The sequence below is a fragment of the Acomys minous genome, assembly GCF_964271855.1.
Source record: "Acomys minous genome assembly, chromosome: 4".
Taxonomy (NCBI): Eukaryota; Metazoa; Chordata; class Mammalia; order Rodentia; family Muridae; genus Acomys; species Acomys minous.
In genome coordinates, this window is record NC_140486.1 from 49,656,439 (window position 1) to 49,670,563 (window position 14,125).

Below are 14,125 nucleotides of genomic sequence, written 5' to 3' on the forward strand. Positions count from 1 at the left end.
GAAACCCTGTCTTGAAAACAAAAACAAAAACACCAATAAATAAATAAATAAAAATAAACAAATCTTCAAATAATAATATTAATTATAATAGTAATAATAAAGTGAACAGTGATAGAGAAAGATATCCAGTGTCAACCTCTGCCCTCCACACATGGCCTCAGCAGTGAGCACACCTGCATACATATGTGCGTGTGCATGCAACAAAATACAAATCAATAATCTTGCAGGGCAGGCGGTGGTGGCGCACGCCTTTAATCCCAGCACTCAGAAGGCAGAGGCAGGCAGAGCTCTGTAAGTTCGAGGCCAGCCTGCTTGGCAAAGGGAGCCCAGGGCAGCCAAGGCTATAGGCTACACAGAGAACCCCTGTCTCAAAAAAACAAAAATAAATAAATAAATAAAAATAAAAATAAATGGGTAGTCACTGACTGTAAAAAGAACAAACCAAGCAAGGTGGTGGTAGTGGCACACTCCTTTAATCCCAGCACTTGGGAGGCAGAGGCAGGAGGAGCTCTGCAAGTTTGAGCCTTGAGAGTGAGTCTAGACAGCCAGGGCTGTCACACAGAGAAATCCTGTCTTGAAAGACTGGAAAAAACAAACAAAAACAAAAACCCATAAGATCAGATAAGCCTGAGACGTGGCTCAGTGGATAAGGAGTTGCCCTCATGTGCACAAAGCTCTGAGTTCGATTCTCAATACCACATAAACTGGGACTGGCTGTGACTGTGACTCCAACATCCGGAAGGTAGAGGCCGGAAGATCAGAAGTTCAAGGTCATCCCCAGCTTCATACAAAGTTTAAGGTTAATGTGAGATACATGAGACCCTGCCTCAAAATAAAATTAAATTAAATAATTAAATAAAACTTTTTTTTTAAAGATACACATTCAGCCATGCAGAACCTTCTGAGCAGGGGTCTTTGTGTGACCCCAGGAACCTTCCAGAACCTGTTATCACGCCAAGCCAGGATTCCGACAGGCCCCAACCAGGTCACAAGCCCTTTCCTTTCAACCAGTGTCTTGAATCCAAAATGTACTGGCTGGCTGGGTCATGAGCCTACCCAGGTTCAGGGAGGAGGTGGGGGCCCGCCAGAGTGACAGCTGGGGAGACAGATGAGAGTCCTCCCAGAGTCTTCTGCTGCGAGTGAGGTCTGAGGCAGGTAGCGGTTGACGGCAAGCCGGGTGGCTGGGTAGCCTTTCCAGAGGCATGGGTGAGACATCTGAATTGCTACCTGGGGGCTCTCCGTGCTCTAGTCTGGCCATCTCCCAGAGCAGCACCGAGGGACCAGGGCACTGAGCCCGCACCACAGAGGCCCTGACTACCCTCCATTACTCTGGCCTTGCCACCTGCGTAGGCTCTTCTCTGGTCCCCCCTTGCTGGCGGGAGGAAACACACAGCTGCAGGTCCAGCCTCCTCACCTTCCACCTCTGACTGCTGCACGCCCGGCCGATACCACAGGCCTTCGTGCCCTCAGCCTTGTACTTTGAAACCACCACCCTTCCCACAGACCTTCGTCCTACCTCATCCTTTTCCCTGCCAAATGTATTATCTGTCCTTTTGCATCTTGGCATGGACGTCACCTTTTCCAGGAAGCATTCCTTCACCTTCTGGGCTGGGTCAGGCATCTGCTCTGAGCTGTCACAGGCCCAGCGACTCATCTACCTCCCTCGCTACAGACAAGTTGTGTGATGGCCGGGACTGGCTCCTTCCGGTTCATAAGCCTAACCCAACACACAGTGTGCTACCAGCAATGTTTGCTGAGCGCACGTGTGGGTCCACAGGCAGTGGGCACTCTGGACTCTGTGAGGGCTTCAGTGGCAGACCAGGACGTCTGGAAAATAGGGTCTAAGAGGAGGAAGGCCACGTCCTGTTCCAGGACCAAGTGTCGCTTTCCATTCCTGCCTTCACTACCATAAGGCCCCTGAAGAAGAGGAAAAACTCACATCCTCTTTTCTTGCTCCCTCCCTGCCAACACACACACACACACAAGCCAACCCCAGCCGGCGTGACTATCCCATTGCCCTTTTAGCCAGTCCAGCCCAGATGGCTTCTTTTCTTGGCGGATGGAGAGCTCACTCCCAGCTGGAGCCTTGCTGCATCCTTCCTTCCTCCCCTGTCCCTGCGCCTCCCTGCTTGCTTCCTTCCTGCTCTTGCAGGAAAGGTCCCGGCTCTTAGGCAAGGCCCCCAGGTCCAGCTGTCCACACTAGGAAGGAAGGAAAGCAGTTGTTCAAGCTCAAATCCAAACTAGACCAGTGTCCTTAATCACTGCCTCCTCGTGCCCCTTGATCCTAGAACATTTCACTGGCTTAGATGTCTGTCATCCAGGCATGCAAAGAAGATGGGGGAGACATTTTAAGGAACTCAATCACTAACAGTGATGCCAGGCCAGACAGGGACAGGAGACCACAGCCCAATCTTAGTGAATCATGCAAGGACAAGTCTGCAGAAACTGGTCCCTCCTCCTGTAGCTCTTTCCACTTGCACAGATAGGAATCCATTTCTCCCATATAGAGATGGGAGGGAATCTCATTTTGTGCGAGAAAGAGAGGGTGCCCTTAACCCTTCTAAGACTGCTGAAGGTTGGAAAACAGGCTCAAGCAGGTGAAAAGGTAGGTACCCCAACAGTGTCCCTTCCCCAACAACCTGGGGAGCCGCTTTTCTCCGCGGCCACCAGAGGGCGCGCGTTCCCTCTCAGAGCCCAAACCACGACGGCGACTTCAGTGGGCCGGCAAAGGATGCCGCGTGGAAGGTGCACCAACTTCCGAAAGAACCTCCCTGGGATGCACCCCCACCCTGGGCGTGGATTCAGCCTCGGCACAACCACACTTCTCTCCCTTGGCCTTCCACTCTGGCCGCGCCCCACGCTGTGACCTCCCGGCGGCTCTTCGTGCGCCCCCTCCTGGCCATTGAGAGCACTACGGCCTGGCAGTGCTCAGGGTGGAAGTGAGGACAGAGGATCAAAAGAGAATTTACCTGGTGTGGGGCCCGGAAGTGCCTAATGGGAATATACTGTACAGAAAGAGATTGTAGTGGTCATCGCTAAGTACTCTGACATGAGCACAGAAAGGGTATGGCAACTCGGTGACTGTTCTAGTTATTGGGCAGCTTAACAAGAAAACGCTGTGGGACCACCAGGTAGGGACTGGGAGCAGTACGTGATCCCTGGAGACTGACTGGCAAGAGGTACTGAGCCTAAGAAGGAAGGAGGGCACCAAGTGGTGGTACTATGGATCCATGAGTGGCAATTTAAAAGCAAGCAGTTGATCGTAGGGGTAGAAATACCTTGTAGAGATGAAGATACTGCGTAAGAGCTGGGGGTCCGAGCCGGGCGTGGTGGCGCACGCCTTTAATCCCAGCACTCGGGAGGCAGAGGCAGGTGGATCGCTGTGAGTTCGAGGCCAGCCTGGTCTACAAAGCGAGTCTAGGACAGCCAAGGCTACACAGAGAAACCTTGTCTCAAAAAAACCAAAAAAAAAAAAAAAAAAAAAGAGCTGGGGTCCGAACCCACAGTAGGAAGCACTATGTGGGTTTAGCGATCTAGCTAAGAGGTTAAGAGCGTCATAGCATGTACTGAGGACACAGGCAGTATCTATGTGAGGCAGGGACCGTGCTTGACACTGGATGGCTAGTGCAGTCACTGAATTTGTACTCGTACCCCTCTCCACAGCCCCTGCAGCCTGTGACACTGTACCATTTTTCACAGCCAGGATTTAGATCAGATCCAGCCCTGAAGAGGCCCTGGCCCTGACCAGAACCTGTCCATGATTTCCTAGCTTGTTGGTGGGGGAGCAGTGGCAAAGGGGCGGGGGCGCTGCATAGGAACAGAGGACAGAGCCTCCTTTTTCTGCTTCGCCCAGACATAGAGGGAAGTAAAGGCAGGTCAGCCTTTCATTCCCAGAAAAATAAGGAGCCCCGTCCTCAGCCCCTCCCACCAGGCTTTGGCCTCCTGGCCCAGCTTGCTGGCTGCTGGGCCGGGAGGGGCTGCCAGGCTCGGCCTCCTGCCCACTGCGGGGCGCCGGGGGAGGGCGGCGCGAGGCTCGAGATGCCGCGTTGCCATGGAGACGCTGCCGCATCCTGACTGCTCCTGGCAACGGGGTCCCGCAGCCAGGCAGGCGCTCGGCGGGGACCCCAGGGAGCGGGCGCGCCAGGCTGCCCACGGCGCCGCCAGACCCCCGGGACACGAATCCGGCTCCCCCCGCCCCGACACCCCTCACTCCCGCTCCCAGGGGCACACACATGTATATGCGCGCCCCAGCTGCAACAGCCCAGGCGGAACTGCAGCCCAAGCCCTCCCTGCAGCCCCCACTCATTAATTCAGCAAACATTTGCCGACCGTCTCAGTGCCAGGCGCGAGCTGGCCACTGCGGCTGCAGCGACGAGTCACACCGGGACGCCGCGCCGCCCCCGCCCCCATCTCACAGCCCGCAGGGGAGGCAGACACAGAAACATTGCGATCAATACTGTGACCCCAACAGCAGCCACAGACTGTGTGCTAAACCCATCTCAAGCAAGGGTCGAGAAGGTTTTTTTGGTTTTCCGTGACCGTTGAGAAGCACGGTGAAAAACCACCACCACCTCCCTCCCCCGCCCCCACCTTTTTTTTTTTTTAAACAGATGAGGAAACTAAGGCCCAGGAGGGCATGTTTATTCTCCCGAGGCCTCACAGCAAGAAACAGAACGGGCCTTCTGATTTGAACCGTAACCACTTCCGGGCACTATCACCGCAGTCTCTCCAGAGTTTAACTGAAAAGGACTCAACCACCGAGACATCAGGGACACAGATCTAGCCTTGGGTCTTAGAGAAAATGCAAACCTGCCAGGCCGACCAAGACACAAGCAGTCTGTGCTGAAAGGACAGCTCGGGCAAAGCAATGGAGACTTTCAGCTAACAGGCTGCAGGTTAGCGAGAGGCAAGGACAGAAGACGCAGTTAGAAAGCCAAGCCTGGAGAGCCCGGGGTGTAGCTCAGTGGTAGGGCGTTGACCTAGCACGTGCAAGGCTTCGGATTCGATCTCCATGCCGCGGGGGCTTGGAGTGGGGTCGGGTGGGCCCCAGATACCCAGGCCAAGGAAACTAGACTCGGTTCCTAGGGGAGCTGGGGGAGTGTGAGCACGGGAGGGCATGCGCTGGCTGTTGCTCTGGCAACCACCTGGAAGGGGCAAAGCAGGAAGGGAACTAAGAGACTAGAGAGCAAGCCGTGGCCTGTCCTCCCCAGCCAATTTCAATGGGAAAGGAAGGAACTAATTCGTCCTTCCTATTCTCCCGAGCAAACACCCTTCTGTCTGACTCAAGAACTTAAGGAATCAGCCCGTGGCTTCAAGTGCCGGGAGGAGGGGCGGGGTTATCCCAGAGGGTGAGGGTGAGGGCAACACCCAGAAACATGCTGTAAAAGGGCATGAGGAAATACCTGGGCTACACCGCTAAAAGGACTTCCAAAGAGAATGGAATGGAGTCTAGGGAATCAGAGACAGGAAAATTGTCTCTCATCCCCACCAGAGAAAAGAGCAGCCTTCCCTTGCCAGGATGAGCCTCTGTCCAGCAGACCCCGCGCAGGGTACCCCTCTAAAGAGACATAGCACCCAGGCTCTCCCCGCAGCCTCCCTCCTCCCAAGGTTAGCCTAATTTTTTCCCTTCCTTGGATTCAGGTCATTGCTCCCCGTCCCCGTCCTCTCTCCCAGGCGCCTCGGAATGTGACTAATTCCCTCCCTTCATTTACGGGTCCTGCTACCTGGGAGGTATTTATAGCTCTGCAGCCTGTCTCCCTCTCCTGAGAGTCAGCTGCACTCCCCCAGGCCGTCTCTCCCCGCTCTCTGCCTCCCTTCTCAGGTCTGTCATCTCTTACCAACCTCCCACCCTGCAATCCCTGACAGGAGGGACTGGGGCTGGCTGGGAGGGGCCAGGGCCTCTTGGAATAGAGGAAAGCTATCTGCCAGACATAGCCCTCCCTTCTTGAGGACCCCAGAATCCCTAGGGCCCACCAAGGGTGACTGTTGCTGGCCTTTATGTGACCTCAACATGCAGTCTAATACTAATAACAGGTAACAATCATTGAGTATTTACTACCAGCTATTATTATTGTTATCATTATTATTATTATTAATTTTATTTTATTATTACCCTTGGTTTGTAGAGATGGAAGCTGAGCCTGGAAAAGGTCAGATGGCCTCACTCAGATCCTTAGAGGTAGGCAACCTTTTTTTTCTCTCTCTCTTTTTTTTTTTTTGTTGTTGTTGTTGTTTTGTTTTTTTTGTTTTTGTTTTTCAAGACAATTTCTCTGTGTAGCCTTGGCTGTCCTGGACTTGCTTTGTAGACCAGGCTGGCCTCGGACACAATCTACCTGCCTCTGCCTCCCAAGTGCTGGGATTAAAGGCGTGCGCCACCATGTCCTGTGACACCACATCCTGCGAGCTAGGCAGCTCTTGCAGGGCCACCTCCCAGAACCCTGCCTGGTGTGTGGGGAAACTGCCCTCAGAGCCAGCTAGCTATGTGGGTGGAGGGCTGAGGCACAACCAGGGTGCCTGCCGGAAACCCAGCTCACACTTCCCCCTGTCCACCCGACACTTCATCTGCCCTCCAATTGTCTGGAAACAGCGTCAGAGAGAGGCCCCTGAGTTCCCAGTCACTGCCTGTCACACCATGGCCCTGCTCCAGGCCAGAGTCACTGAAGAGCAGAGACAGCAGCACAGATCCAGTCAAGGGCAGAGGGAGGGGGTGGGTCTCTGTTCTTCGGCAGTGGGGAACAACAGCAGAACAGAAGGGAATCAGAGCCCATGCTGGACTCATGGGCAGTTGCACCACTTTTCGAGACCCTTCGTACACCAGGAAGACTGAATCCGGAGGGGTAGACAGACCTGCACAACTACGACCACAGTCTCAGACCAGAAACTTGACAATGTTGGTCAAGTGAGGCCAAAATAGAGCAGAGGGTTGAGTACAAATCCCAACTTTGTTATTAACAAGGGCTTTTTACCCAAGACTCCCAGCTCACGCTCAAGAGGGTGTGAGAACTCAGGACTTTTGGAAGTTTGTCACAATGCCTGGAGGGTTCTTTTTTGTTTTTGTTTTGTTTTGTTTAATGTGCAGTGGTGGTGTGCCCACATGTATGTGTGTTCCCTTGGAAGTGGAATTACAGGCAGCTGTGCTGCCATGTAGGTACTGGGAATTGAACCTGGGTCCTTTGGAAGAACAACCGGTACTCTTAACCTCTGAGCCATCTCTCCAGCCCCAGGACTCGGGGGGGGGGGGGGGGGATGTTTTTAAGATTTATTTATTTATTGCGTACACTGTGTTCTGCCTGCACGGGTGCCTGCATGCCAGAAGAGGGCAGCAGATCTCATTATAGATGGTTGGGGGCCACCATGTGGTTGCTGGGAATTGAACTCAGGGCCTCTGGAAGAGCAGACCGTGCTCTTAACCTCTGAACCATCTCTCCAGCTCCACGACGCCAGATTTTATGTTGTGCTAAAGATTAAATCCCGGGCTTTGTGATTGCTAAGCAAGCACTCTACCAACTGAGCCACATCTCATCTTGTTTGTTTTTAAAAATGGGGGAGGGAGCCAGGTGTGGTGGCGCATGCCTTTAATCCCAGCACTATGGAGGCAGAGGCAGGCAGATCTCTGTGAGTTTGAGGCCAGCCAGTTCTACAAAGTGAGTCCAGGACAGCCAGGGCTACACAGAGAAACCCTGTTTCAAAAAACCAAAATCTCGCTGTGAGTTCAAGGCCAGCCTGGTCTACAAAGTGAGTCCAGGACAGTCAAGGCTACACAGAGAGACCTTGTCTCGAAAAACCAAAAAAAAAAAAAAAACCAAAAAACAATTTAAAAAAAAAGGGATCATGAAGGGTTTGAGAAAATGAAAAAATGGGTAAAGGAGTCAAGACAGAGTTTCTGTGTAGCCTTGGCTATCCTGGACTCACTCTGTAGATCAGGCTGGCCTAAAACTCACATCCATCTGCCTGCCTCTGCCTCCTGAGTGCTGGGATTAAAGGCATGCACCACCACTGCCCAGCTTATTTTTTTCTGAGTTTTTAAAAAAGATGTATTTGTTTATTATGTACACAGTGTTTTGCCTGTATGTGTGCCTACAGGCCAGAAAAGGGCACCAGATCACATTATAGATGGTTGTGAGCCATCATATGGTTGCTGGAATTGAATTTAGGACCTCTGGAAGAGCCACCAATGCTGTTTAATCTCTGAGCCATCTCTCCAGCCCTTTGTTTGTTTGTTTGTTTATTTTGAGGGGGTTTTGGGGGGTATTTGGGGGGGTTGGAGGGGTTCCGAGACAGGGTTTCTCTGTGTAGCCTTGGCTGTCCTGGACTCATTTGTAGACCAGGCTGTCCTTGAACTCACAGAGATCCACCTGCCTCTGCCTCCCAAGTGCTGGGATTAAAGGCGTGCGCCACCCCACCTGGCTTTTTTTGAGAATTTTAATTTATTTTTATTTTATGTGTATGAGGGTTTGCTGCTGCGCTACATGCATGCAGTGCCGAAAGGGACCAAAAGAGGGTGATCTGTCTTCCAAGACTTTGGGAGAATGGACTCTAGGACCAACATTAGGAATGGTGGTAAATCACCCAGTGGGCTCTCTCTCCGGGCCCTGTTTTTCATTTGTTTGAATGTTTGTTCTGTGGTGGTTGTGGTGGTGGTGGTGGTGGTAGTGGTGGAGGTTTTTAAAGACAGGGTTTCTCTGTGTAGCCCTGGCTATCCTGGACTCACTCTGTAGACCAGGCTGGCCTCGAACTCACAGAGAGATCTGCCTGCCTCTGCCTCCTGAGTGCTGGGATTACAGGTGTGCACCACCACCTCCCAGCCCAGCCCGTGTTTTATATTTTGAGACAGGTTTCACTGTGCATCCCAGGCTGGCCTCTAACTCCTGTAGAACCCCTGTCCTCGGCTGAGATTACAGGCCTCACTGCCACACACATTTGATTTTTCCAGTTCTGTCTTCTCTCTCAGAGCCGAGCCCAGGCCTCTACTGTGGAGAATGAGCAACCACTGCCTTCATCATTATTTCACCGTTCCCACTGTGTCCTCTATGGCTGTAGCACCATTATCACACACCCAGCCAATCTCGGGGCTCCTGTTTGAGAGAGCCACCCTGCACAGTGCCACAGAGACAATATGAGCTCTATCAGAGGGCCAAACTGGACCCTGCTGTACCCCTCTGTGCTACCCTCACCATGAGATGGCCGGAGACAGCCAGCAACAAAATGCCCAAGTTATTCTGATGTCTGCTCCCGGAAGTCATGTCCTGTAACAGTTGAGCCAGCCTTTCCCAGGGCCATGGCACAGAGCAGTTCCAGGATTCACCAACCAGGCTGAACATGGGCTGACACCGCTGTACCAGCAGACACACTTTTCACTCACGCGCAGGGGCAGGGATGGGGTGGGGTTGGGTCACGCAGTGCAGGTAGGCTGGCCTCTGAGGTAACTAAAATGGCTGAAAGCAGGCTGAGGTGAGCTGCCCAGGCCTCACCCCCGGGAAAGAGGAAACCCATCTCACTACAGGTAAAGGCTAGAAACGCGGAGAGGTCCCATGGCTTGGCAGAAGTCTCACAATGCCCAGTAGGCAGGTACAGGCAAAGCCTGCCTAGATGCTCATACTGATTGCCCAGCCAGAATCCGGCTTGGGTAGCTGGCAAGGAAGCACGCAGCAGCCCTATCCACACTGGCCGACTGAGAGATACACAAGCATGGCAGGGTACTAAGAACAGATTGTCAGAAGGGAGGCATGGGCAGTGGGGTCCAGGGCAGGGCTGCATGTCAGAAGCCTCAATCTTGTTTTATTTTTATTTGTTTGTTTGCTTGTTTTGTTGGTTTGGGTTTTCAAGACAGGGTTTCTCTGTGTAGCCTTGGCTATTCTGGACTCACTTTGTAGAACAGGCTGACCTTGAACTCACAGAGATCCGCCTGCCTCTGCCTCCTGAGCACTGGGATTACAGGCATGTTCCACCTGGTTTAGCCTGGTTTCCCCCAGAGTTTTGCTGTGTCCCCCTCGAACTGAGCCTCTCTCTGAGCCTCGGTTTACCCAGACTTCATTATGGAAACTCTGACCTCCACCATCTCCCTGTGAGATCTGAGTAGGGTCTCCTTGGGCATACCAGCAGAGACAAGCTGAGGGGCCCAAGAGGGGTCTGTGCCCACACTGCCGTCCTCTCCTGAGCTATGGGCGCAAAGGGTCCTTGCTGAAGAAACACGGTGTATACAAATAATTAAACGGAAGAATTGGAGTGATTAGGGCAGATGATTATTGTCAAATTATGATTTATCTTGTAGTGGAATTAGTATTCCCCCAAAGGGCCCGGCGTGGCGCGGCGCCCGCCACGGCCCGTGATTAATCGCCGTCTCCAGAAGGTCACCTCCAGCCACTGCAGATTAACTCAGTGGGGAAACTTCTTTCCGTAATTCAAGCTGTTGTTCCCACAACCTGTCATCCGCCTTGGAAAAGGACGATTTCGTCAGGGAGCCCTGGGCGGGGGCCGGCCCGCTCCCCAACCCCTCCTGGCTGTAGACATGATATATGGTGCGTCCCGACACGGGTGACCGCGAGGGGGGGCGGCGTCCGCCGTGGGGTAGGCAGCGGGAGGCAGGAGTGGGGGAAAGGTGGGGGGGAAGCTCCGGCAAGCACAAGTAGACTGTGAGGGGAGAGCGCGCGGGCGGTGGCAATTAGGAAGAAAATTGGATTTTTCAGCGTCCAGAGGCAGCTGCGATCTGCGGTGTGCGATGCAGTCAGTACCCCCTCCTTCCCAGCACACAGGCACCCAGTTCCAGCAGGCAGAGACTCCCCAGGAGGGATGGAGAATTGGGGGCATCGGACCTCCTTCATAAAGATTGGCGACACAGAGCCAGCCCTGAGCAGGCCAGAGAATCGCCCATCCTCCCTCCCTCTCTGTGGACTGTGCCACCTGGAGCATGAAGAGACGCAGGCTGGACTGAGGAGGCCCCTGCGTGGGCAAGCAAAACCTGGCAAGCCTGGGGCTGGCCACTGCAGAGCCCCCCAGCGGTCAGAAGTCATCTTTGGAAGGAGAACACCTCACCTCACCTGCGCACCAGAAGCAAAAATGCCTCCCAAGCAGAGATGCTGACAAAGCCCAGGCCCACGTCACCTGCCACCTGCCGCTTCCACTCGCCTGATACCTGTTAGGCCCCCTAGGAGTTTGATCATTGTCCTCCCCCCGACTGTGGATCCAAAACCTCCTCCCTCCTTCCTCACTGCAGCCTCTGCCCACCCTTGGTCCCCTGAGTAGAGGGGGAGATTCCTAGGGTCAGAAGTCCCACCCCTTCCCCCACCCCACCCCACATAGATGAGGCTGAAGCCGGGTAATGATCTGCCCCAAAATTGTCCTGGCTCCCCAAGTACGCCCTCAGGATTACCTCCAACACCCAAGTGCCTTAGAGACAATGTGCTTTTGAGTCCAGCTGCCCTGCTTTCTGCTCTTCCTCCCTGATTCTAGAAACACTAACTGTGCACTTATTCTTTGGGTCTCCAGGCTTCCAACAGACATGCTGAAATGTGCTTCCTTTCCCCAGCCAGTGAACTTCTATTCATCCTTCTCTTTCCAGCTCATTTAATCCCACAGAAGAGAAGATGCTCTGAGCTCATGGATCGCCGCGGTACAGCCACCGTGCTCGCTCTCTCTCTCCTGGCCTCCCCTACCACACCCAGCACTGCAGGTGAGCCTCCGACATTCACTTCGCTCAGTCCCCTTCTCCCTCCACCCCGAAAATGCACCTGGCCAACGTAGAGTGAGGGTTCCAGAGACTGTGTAGGGGGCAGACAGCAGGGGCTAGAGTGCTGTCTCCATCCCCCACCCCTCCGCCACACTGCACTTGGCAAAGAGCCCTGAAGTAAAGACAGGGCAGAGGAGAGAGAGGTAAGACGCCCCCTAGTGGGCAGCCCTGTCCTCAAAGCCCAGAGGCTCTTTAGATAAGAACGGAAACATGTATTACGTATACTGTGGCTTGCTCAGAAATTCTTGGGTCTGAGATATTTAGAGCTGTGAAGACCCAGCATTATTTGAGAGCGAAAAATCTATTTTCAAGGATGGGAATGGGGAACATCCTTCTTCAAGTAATTGGGACCCGGTGTTGGAGGGGTGTTTTTTTTGTTGTTTTTGTTTTTTGTTTTTTGAGGGGGGCCGCTTTTCTTTTCTCCATCCTTTCTGGAGACTCTGATAACACTGCCCTAGGAGTCTGGCTGGCAGTGACAAACATTTAACATTCAAGGCACCCTTTGCTGCGTCTAGGGCCAGCTGGAACTCTCTCTCCCCATTTTACAGATGAGCAGCGCACAGGGCTGGTGACAAGGTCCAAAGACAAAGTACAGAAACAACGGAGGTGGCTGAGAGCCTGAGGAGACGAGTCCAGGCTTGCTCCCCACTAAGCCTAATTTCCAAGGAACGTGATCTCTATACAAATGGCTCCATAACCTTTCCGCCTCCCCGACTCTCTGTCCCCAAACCCAGAGGAGTGTTGAGAGCTATGAGGTCTGGTTCCAGTCCCATGTAGGCCCTAAATTCTATCTGTTTGCCTCTGTTTTCTCAACTGATGTGGAGATAACGGGTTGGAACCTTAGTAAGTGATCCCGATGCTTGCCACACCCGCATTGCAGTCTGTGTGTTTGTTTGAGAGCCCTGGATGGACTTCCACATCCAAGCCCCAGCCCTTGGTGTGCTGTGATTATAGTTACGGGCCATTCCTGCTGTGGTGCTGTGTTGTCGGTGGTGGTGGTGGTGGTGGTGGTGGTGGTGGTGGTGGTTTGTTTTGTTTTTTATTAGGTTCTGGGATCTCGTAGCTTCACTCTCTTCCAGAGGAAACTGAGTCAAGACGTGGCTTCCACAAGGCAAAGGACCTCACCAGATGAACCATCGTGAAACCCACCCCCCCCACCCCCGAGACTCTAAGCCACACCTTTCTTCGAGAACCCTCCATGGCTTCCTGCCAATCCACACAGCCCAAACACCTAACCAGTCAGCCAGTTCTTCCCAGTTTCTGAACTACACTCTGCCGGTTCCGGCCTCCCCAGCCTTTTGACCAAGCTGGCACCTTGGACTGGAATGCCATTTCTGTGCTACCTTCATGTTTGTTATCAAAACCTTCCACGGCAACGCCCTCCAGCTATCCCTAAGCCCTGCATGCCTGCAAAGACCACTCTGTCCAGCCACCCCACCCGGGAATGAAGAGGGGACACCGCTGGTGCCGGGAGCTGGGAAGCATTGCCTCCCCCGCGCCCCTTCCCTCCCTCCCCCCCAGCCGCACTCCTGCCAGCGCCCGCCGCGGCCCGGCTTTGATCCCGCGGCCTCTGAGCCGCAAACCTGATTGGCATCGAATTACGGCGCACGGCGGAGAGAGATAATGGCGGGAGGCGCGGCAGACATGAAAGAGGGGGGGGGGGGCGCAGCGGCAGTCCGGGCCGTTGTTAATGACCCAATAAAAAGCAAGGGTTGGGGGGGGAGATCGCCCCCCCCATCCCCGCCCCCAGGACCGCGACCCGTGCACACAAAGCCGTCGCCGACTCGGAAATTACCGCGGCTCAGCGTAGTGCAGCGTGACCGGAGCGGGGGGGCGGCTCACCTGGCAGCGCCAGAGCCTGTGGCAGACCCGCATGCAGCCCGCGCCCTGCAACTGGTTTTGCCTTATGGGTTTTTGCATTGGTTATGAATCCTACACACACACACACACACACACACACACACACACACACACACACACACACACACACTGTTTCTTTTATTTTTTGCTACAAGATTTCAAGTCTTCCCAAGGTTGGCTTTGAACTCCTACAACCTCCACTTCCTAAATTCTGCAATTACAGGCATTTGCCACCATGCCCTGCTTTGTGGTGTTTGGTTTGGTTTGGTTTTGTCCATACAGGGTTCCCTGTGTGGCCTTGATTGTCCTAGAACTCACAAAAATCCGACTGCCTCTACCTCCTAAGTGCTGGGATTAAAGGCAGGGGTCACCACTGCCCGGCTGTTTTGTTTAATTGGAATTAAATATGATTTATTGTCCTTTATTATTGAAGCTTTTGTTTTGTTTTGGTGTTTTGGTGTTGCTTAATTGTTGTGCGCAACCCAATCCAGATCTTCAAACAACCTTATCCCATGTCTTTAGTCTCACAGTGTGACACCG

The 14,125-nt window shown here is 53.5% G+C and overlaps 1 long non-coding RNA gene across 6 annotated transcripts; it reads left to right on the top strand.

Annotated features, from left to right (window-relative positions):
* Window positions 1–4,136: 4,136 nt before the first annotated feature.
* On the top strand, window positions 4,137–14,009 carry LOC311596701. Of its 6 annotated transcripts, none has more exons than XR_014778929.1 (5): window positions 4,137–4,895; window positions 6,126–6,178; window positions 10,271–10,517; window positions 11,558–11,668; window positions 12,274–14,009. It is a non-coding gene; the product is annotated as an uncharacterized lncRNA (long non-coding RNA). The 6 variants fall into 6 exon arrangements; XR_014778930.1 differs by having other exon boundaries at window positions 4,144–4,895; window positions 10,406–10,517; XR_014778931.1 differs by lacking the exon at window positions 4,137–4,895 and adding an exon at window positions 4,937–6,033.
* The last annotated feature ends 116 nt before the right edge of the window (window positions 14,010–14,125 follow it).